The following is a 7,843-nucleotide window of genomic DNA, read 5'->3' on the forward strand; positions in this document are numbered from 1 at the left end:
TCAGCCATGGTCCAACCTAGGGCTTCCTTATTATCTTTTAACACTTTAAGTAACTCCTCTTCCTGGCTAGAAGTCAAATTTGAAGAAATTATTGCAGGAAGAGTCCGATCAGGCCCTAGGAAAGCATACCTCAAATTAGATGGCAGCTCTTTAAGATCTAGCTTAGGGGGCTTAACTATGGAAGGTTTGGGAATGGAATTGGAAAGGGGTCCTAAGTGCTCCATAGGTGTGTGAAGACTCAAAACTTTAGAAAAGAAATTTTCACTATCATCATCCAATTCATCCATACAGTCTTGGAATTCTGAATCAAAATCAATATCAAAGTTGGTAATTAAATCATCAGAAAAATCCAAAAAATCCTCAAGCATGTTGATCTCTTCTTCCATATATGGTTGATTGCCTATCCTAAACATATTAAACTCAACAGTTTGGTTGCCAAAAGCTAACTTTAGAAAACCATTCTGACAGTTGATTAATGCATTACTGGTAGCCAAGAATGGTCTTCCTAGAATTATTGGGATCTCATCCTTGGTTGAGAAGGGCTTGATATCTAACACAATGAAATCAACAGGGAAAATAAATTCCCCTACCTTTAGTAAGACATCCTCAACCATCCCTTTCGGAATCTTAACAGACCTATCTACCAACTGAAGACTAGTTCCAGTGGCTTTCAATTCTCCCAATCCTAGTTGCTTGTACACGTGGTAAGGTAAAAGATTCACACTTGTACCAAAGTCAAGTAAGGCATGCTCAATGTAGGTGTTGCCTATGACACAAGATATGGTAGGGCTCCCTGTATCCTTATACTTGAAACAAGATATGTAGGCTAAGTAATTATGGAACTAATGTTACCTGCCAAGAAAGCTTTTTTGGGCACACTAGTGATACGTTTGTGAATACATAAATCTTTCAGTACCTTTTCATAGGTGGGATATGGCATCCAAAAGAGGGATGTTCACTTCTACATTTTTTAAGACTTCTAAAATTTTATCCATGGAAGCAATCTTCTTTTTGTTTACCAAGCGATTAGGAAATGGGACAGAAGGAACATAAGGACTATTAGGGATTTACCCTTTTTCAGAAGAATCGTTTTTGGTTTCCTCAATCAAACCTTCTTTAATTTTAAAAGAATCTTTAGGTTCATCACACAAACCTAGAACAAGAGGCACACTTGTGTCCTCAACTGAAGGAGAGTTAATAGGAGTAATAGTTGGGGAAGATTTAGGAACACTCTGTTAGTACTCTCTTCCACTTCTAAGGGCATAAACAACATTACATTAGTTAGAGGGATCTTGTTGGGTCTGACCTTGTACTACATTTAGTGATGCATTAGTTGGTACTTATAAACTAACAGGCTGATGATGCCTAGGGTTAGGCTCTGGTTGACTGGGTAAAGTTTCTTTCTCCCTCTCATGCATAATTGAGATAACTTGGGTGAGTTCTCTCATAAGATTTTGATGGCTTGTCATGAGAAGGGTCATATTTTTTTTCAAGTTACTTATTCTACTTGCCTCTCCAATGTTGGTAAACCCAGGGGGTTGGTGATAAGATGATAGGAGAGGGGCCCTAGGAAATCTAGCCTAAGGTCCTACATTTGACCTAGGAAATGTATTCTGGGAAAAAGATTGTTGTGGAAAGGGAGGCCTTTAGGGTCCAGGTTGATCTTGATTTTGAAAATTGGAAAGTCCTGCTTGGTTGCCTTGATTCCAAGAGAAATTTGGATGATTTTCTCCATCCTGGATTATAGGTGTTACTATATAGATTATTCTGGTATAAGGCATTAACACTATCATTAGAAGTGCCCCCAGAGGTGTTGGGGCATTCTTTTATGACATGACCAGGAGACTGGCACCGAGCACAAATCTTAACCAAATTGACTGATGATGGCTCTCTAAGAACAATAGCCTCAATCCTCTTGATTAAGCTATCTAAATGGGCTTCCTTGGCTACTATCCCATCCACAAAACATTCGTTTTCTTCTATGGTTCTTTCACTCTCTTGGGTTGATTCCCACTCATGGGTTTTATCAGCTAAGTCAAGTAAGAATTTTCATGCCTTTTCTTCATCTGTAAAGGATGTGAATCCCTCAGGGCACATAGACTCTATCATTTTTTTAGTTGGGTAATCAATAAGCTCATAAATTATTTGACAAAAATTCCATAAGTCTAGGCTATAGTGAGGGCATTCTTGGAGTAGATTCTTGAATCTCTCGATAAGTTTGGAAAATGACTCACTAGGTTTCTGCCTAAACTGAAGGATATTACTTCTAAGCTTATTGGTCTTATGAGTTGGGAAAAACTTCTTAAGGAAGACAACTGTGAACTATTCCCATGAGGTTATGGAATTTATGGGTAACCCATACAACCACTTCTTATCTTGGTCTTTTAATGTAAAAGTGATAAACCTAAGCTTAACAGCATCATCAAAAAGTTGTTGGATCTTAATTAGAATACATACCTCTTCAAATTCCCTTAGAAATAGGTATGCATCCTCAGAGGTCAACCCATGGAAGTGGGGCAACATAGTGATGTATTGAGATTTGAGTTCAAAATTATTGTCCTGGGCTTGTGGTAGAACTATGCAGGAAGGTTGGGCTGTTCTAGTAGGGTAGAACCTATCTTTCAGAGATTTAGGTAAAGGGTTTTGATATTAGTCTCCCATATTGAAAGGTTTTAAAGAGAGCAAACGTATAAGGTCACTACTTGTTGGATCTCTTCTTTCTAACCGATTCTTAGTATTACGTACCCACCTAACACTCACGCAATAGAAAACTACCCACAACTAGAGTAAGACAAGCACAAAAGAATGGATAGCAAATATTTTTTTTTATGATTGTTTTGATTTTTTTTTTTGGCTTTTTGGGAGCTTACCGGCAAGGATCCGAGGTTGCTCAGGTCAATTCCTGAGGTACTGCTATAGGGTGAAACCTATCTTTATCATACTGTGAGGCATGGTGACCTCCACCGATACAACCATTATTGTAAGTTGTTCTTCTAGGAATTCAATAAAAGAAAAGGAAAAACAAAACAAAGCAAACAAAGCACTCGATTTACCAAAAGAAAGCGAAAAATAACATGGAACTGTCTCCCCGGTAATGACACCAAAAACTTGTTTAAGATTTTTAAAATGTAATCGTAAGCGTACGGATCAGGGTAGCTACGGGTCAAACACAGGGAGAGCAACCACTTTATTTTTTTTTCTTTTAATAATGCAAAAGTGAATTGATTAATGGTTGTGATCTAATTCTTATTACCGTCCTAAACATATGTATCTAAAATAACGTCCTAACCATTCGTCATCTAAGAATTTAAATACGCAAGCCACGCAATTTGAATTAAATAAATAAATAACTCAAAATAAACAATCCATGTAATTAAAAAAAAAACAATAAAGAAAAAAATGCTGAAATAAAAATAAAGTAAAAGAAAGGGGATAAAGCGAGAGAGAGACTCACAAGTAGGTTTCTCTACTTAGCCCGAAGGATGCATCATAATATGAGCTTCCCTACTTGACCAGAGAGTCACTCATACAAGGGTTACTCTACTTGGCTTTAGGGAAAGGAAGACAATTAAAATAAAAGCAATAAATTGATGATCCTATGGCTAGGAGGGGCAAAGCCAACACATACACTAGCCATAAACCTTGGGGGAAAGGGTTAGCAATAATGTAACGACTAAAATTAAAATCCTAAATTAAGAAAGAAAGGGTAGTCAGAAGAGGGAATGAGGGGGGGGGAGGGGGGAGAGAAGACTACTGAAGGAGCCTACTTACTTAAACTTCAACCCTTGAACTGAAAACTTGATCGATTTGAGATACTATCAGTACTAAAAACCAGATCTAGAATAAACCAAATCTGAAATTTCTAGTACTAGATAAAACAAATCTGAAAAAAAAATAAATTGAACATGAAAGACATGCTTCATAGCTTGTTCTTGTCACCTAGAACTAAGCCTAGAACTAGAACTTGAAAATTACAGTTTGAATTGCTTCAACAATAAAAATAAAAGACTGAATAAAAAACAAAAGTGCTTGCATTAATTAAACAAAAAGAACTTAAAAAGTATTTAAACCATAAACCTAGAACTAGAGCTAGAGAAAGAGATAGAGCAACTAAAAAAAAAACCCTAGAAGAAGAATGAAGTGCCTCCTCCCCTTGTGTTAATTCTATTATATAGAGAATGGGGGAGGGAAGCTAAAGATTTTAGCTTCTTAAAAAAAAGATTTTTTTTTTTATCTTGTTGATAAGGTGGAGGAGAGAGAAGATAGAGAATTGTAGGAAGTAGGGAATCTCCAACGATTTTGCTTCCTTTTTCCTTTTTTTTTTCCTCTCTTCTTCAAATGTGGGCAGCATCTTGGATGATTTTTTTAATTATTTTTTTCTTTTTTTTCCTTTCCTTTTTTCTCCCTTTTTTCTATTTTTCTCTTTATTTCATTATTTCTCTCTCCTCTTGCATAAGAAATGATTTTTTTAATTATTTTTTTCTTTTTTTTTATTATTTCTCTCTCCTCTTGCATAAGAAATGTTTTTTTTTTTTTTTCCTCTCTTCTTCAAATGTGGGCAGCATCTTGGATGATTTTTTTAATTATTTTTTTCTTTTTTTTCCTTTCCTATTTTTCTCCCTTTTTTCTATTTTTCTCTTTATTTCATTATTTCTCTCTCCTCTTGCATAAGAAATGATTTTTTTAATTATTTTTTTCTTTTTTTTTCCTTTCCTATTTTTCTCTCTTTTTTCTATTTTTCTCTTTATTTTTCCTTTCCTATTTTTCTCTCTTTTTTCTATTTTTCTCTTTATTTCATTATTTCTCTCTCCTCTTGCATAAGAAACCCTTTGGTCGACCTCCTTTGAGTGATAACTAGGATAGAGAAAATCTTCTAAAAAAAAAACCTCAACAAAATGGTAGCTAAGAGGTTCAAACTTGAGACCTCCTAATATGCAAGGGATTTTGCACACCACAATTCACCAACTACGCTAGGTAGTTGTTGTTACCAAAAACAAATCTTCAATCACTTAAAGATGTGGTTCATCAATCTTTGTTGGTATTTAGAATATTTCTTGTACCTCTGGGACAACTGCAAACGGGCTGGTTCTGCATCTCGGTTAAGTTCTGATCCATTATTCTTTTTTTGACCTGAAAAGAATAATCACTTGTATGGATGACTAAACGAATGTGTACTTTTAATTGAATACATCCATCTTGCTCAGAATTTTATCCTCTTCGCAACCATGAAAAAAAAAATAGGACCTCTTTATGTGTAAAATTGGAGATATAACGCTCGATAGTCTTTAAGGCATTGAAAATATAAAACCTGCAAAAAGAGAGTAAAACCCATGGTAGCTCCATTCTAAATATGTAAAATGCATATTTTACTTCCCTAGATTTCACACATAAATGTGCTCATCGTGTTCTAAAAATTTTATTTATATTGACTATCTCCTACCTCTTCTTCATCACTATCTCCTAATTTCATCTGATATCCTCTCCTTCCTTCGGCTAGGTTGTAGCAAACAAACAGTTTATTCAATCCTCCTTGGAACAAGTATGTAGCATAAAAACCATAGCATGCTGGATTTTTGGGGCTGTTATATAGGTGAGCAAATCCTTGTTACCTTTGAATATAAGATAAGAAAGATTAGGACAAAGTCATTACTTTTTTTACTTTTCCCCCTCTAGATTGATAGTGAAGTCATTAGATTTAGAAATTAACACCAATTTTCTATGCCATTGAGCACCTTCAGATTATTTAGTGGTATTCATCTGGGCATGCTTTAAAAAATAATATACAATAGAATCACTGCACTTTATTTTGGCTGCAAATTGCTCTTTGATAATCTTCTTTTGCTACTACTGCTTATTTAAAATCAGAAATAGTTTTGATGTTCCAAAATTTTTATTTATATTGACTGCATAGTGCCCAACAGAAATTTGGTCATTGTTGTAGTATAAATTATTAAGCTAAATAGTTTGGTCATTTGGATTGAATTTAATTTATTGCTTCTAGACTCCCCGTTGCTGGCCTTGTTGAAAGACCTATTGATGGAGTATTTTTTTACTATCCATATCTTGATGCAGTCAAATAGGTTGTATTACATATTCAAAAATTGTATTATAGCTCTCTCTGCTTAATGTTGTACTTCTCCTTGGTTTATTTGAGATTTTCTTTATGAACACATTGATTGAATCAAAATATCTTAGGTATTTGGGGGTTCTCCCTCTATAAAACTGAAGACGCCATACAAATAACATGTTCATTTTTCTTTAGTAACTAAAAGACATTAAATGGAATTGTTTGTGAATGATTAAAGAATTGAAAATTTTAAAGTTACGAGTTATTCTCAATTTGAAGTAATGAAATCTTAGGACTTACACCAAATTCATTATCCTTTGCGCTTAATTGGTGTTTCAACTTTTGGAGGTACTAAATTCTAGAAAGCTAACCAAGTGAGTTTTGTACCCTAGGCGATGTGTTTACATCTTGGAGTAATCATTGATCACAAAAAAGGAAAAAAAAAACTTTTCAGTTTATCGATCTTATATTAGATCATAGTGATCTTATATTTAAACAATTGATTAGGAGATTCGAGATTCTCAGAGACAACAACCAAAGTTACATTTCAAAATTGCTTACTATTCACCTTTTTTTAACAGATTTATTTTATTTTTGATGTTGACAATTCACTCGTTCAATTACATGGAATATATAATGTGAAAAATAATCATGAAAACACGTGCAAGTTTATATATATATATATATATATGTTTTATTAAGTATTCTACCAAAAAAAAAAATGTACCACTTAGTAGTGGGTTAAAAGAAGTAAAAACGAAGAGAAATTAATGATGATGAGGAAAAAGGGTTCAATTATTCAATGGATAATTTGTTACAGAAAGGACACGTATTGACTTATCATATGTCGAGAGTATTTACTCTCCGAGTATGTAGAGTTGATCTGAACTCATGTAATGGAGCATTGTCACGCACTGCTCAAAGGACATGTGGAGGTCAACTGGCTTGAATGACGTGGGGCATCGTAAATTACTAATTTGGGTTTGGGTTTGGGTTTGTGATTTGTCTCTGTCATGTCAGGAGACTCAGGACACAATGCATCGTGCCTTCGACACAGCTCCGCAAGGCAAACAACCTATACAGGCCATCACTACTATCTCAATTACATCAAAATTGGGCACGTGTCTTATTTCAGAAATGATGGGACCCACTATCAATCTCCTCATTTTGGAAAGTTTCTAATACTAAAATCCAAAGTGAGATGGCACTTGAGCGGTTCACCGCGAGCCACGTGCTATGTTTGACACTAGATGATCATTTGGTTAGTGAACCGACCGGGTTACTAGGAAAATAATCCTCTATTTTTTTCATCCCTATTTTTTCTTGTTTTGTTACTTGCAAAATACGACACGTGAACAACTTTAAGATCAACGCATCGGATGTAATAATCCTCACCCAACCTTGACCGTTGGATTCTCTATTGTCCATGTGTCGTGTTCTGCAGGCAGCAAAACAAGGAAAAACAGGGATGAGAAAAACAGAGGATTTTGATCCGGGTTACTATGGGGCACTACAGAGAGAATATTCCTTTCCCATTTTTCAATTCTTATCTTTTACTAAAAACTTTTGGTCTGTCGTCTTTTGGAAGTTGGATTTCAATTCTCCAACCCCATCGCCGCTCCAGAAATCAGAGAATGGAAAGGAAGATCGATGATGGCTCTGAATCATGCATTTCGTTCTATTTTAGGCCTTCTTTGGTATCATTTTTTTTTTGTTTGCAGAAATATTTTTGACTGCATTTGATATCATTTATGGAGCTTGTCTTTATTTGAAAAA

The 7,843-nt window shown here is 34.9% G+C and overlaps 1 non-coding gene and 1 pseudogene across 1 annotated transcript; one reads left to right on the plus strand and one right to left on the minus strand.

Annotated features, from left to right (window-relative positions):
• Nucleotides 1-413: 413 nt before the first annotated feature.
• On the minus strand, nucleotides 414-1,037 carry LOC122069110 (annotated as a pseudogene).
• A 1,130-nt stretch (nucleotides 1,038-2,167) lies between these two features.
• On the plus strand, nucleotides 2,168-2,274 carry LOC122069112. The gene has a single exon (XR_006137373.1). It is a non-coding gene; the product is annotated as a small nucleolar RNA R71 (small nucleolar RNA).
• Nucleotides 2,275-7,843: the final 5,569 nt, after the last annotated feature.

Source organism: Macadamia integrifolia, unplaced genomic scaffold (assembly GCF_013358625.1).
Source record: "Macadamia integrifolia cultivar HAES 741 unplaced genomic scaffold, SCU_Mint_v3 scaffold535, whole genome shotgun sequence".
NCBI classification, from domain to species: Eukaryota; Viridiplantae; Streptophyta; class Magnoliopsida; order Proteales; family Proteaceae; genus Macadamia; species Macadamia integrifolia.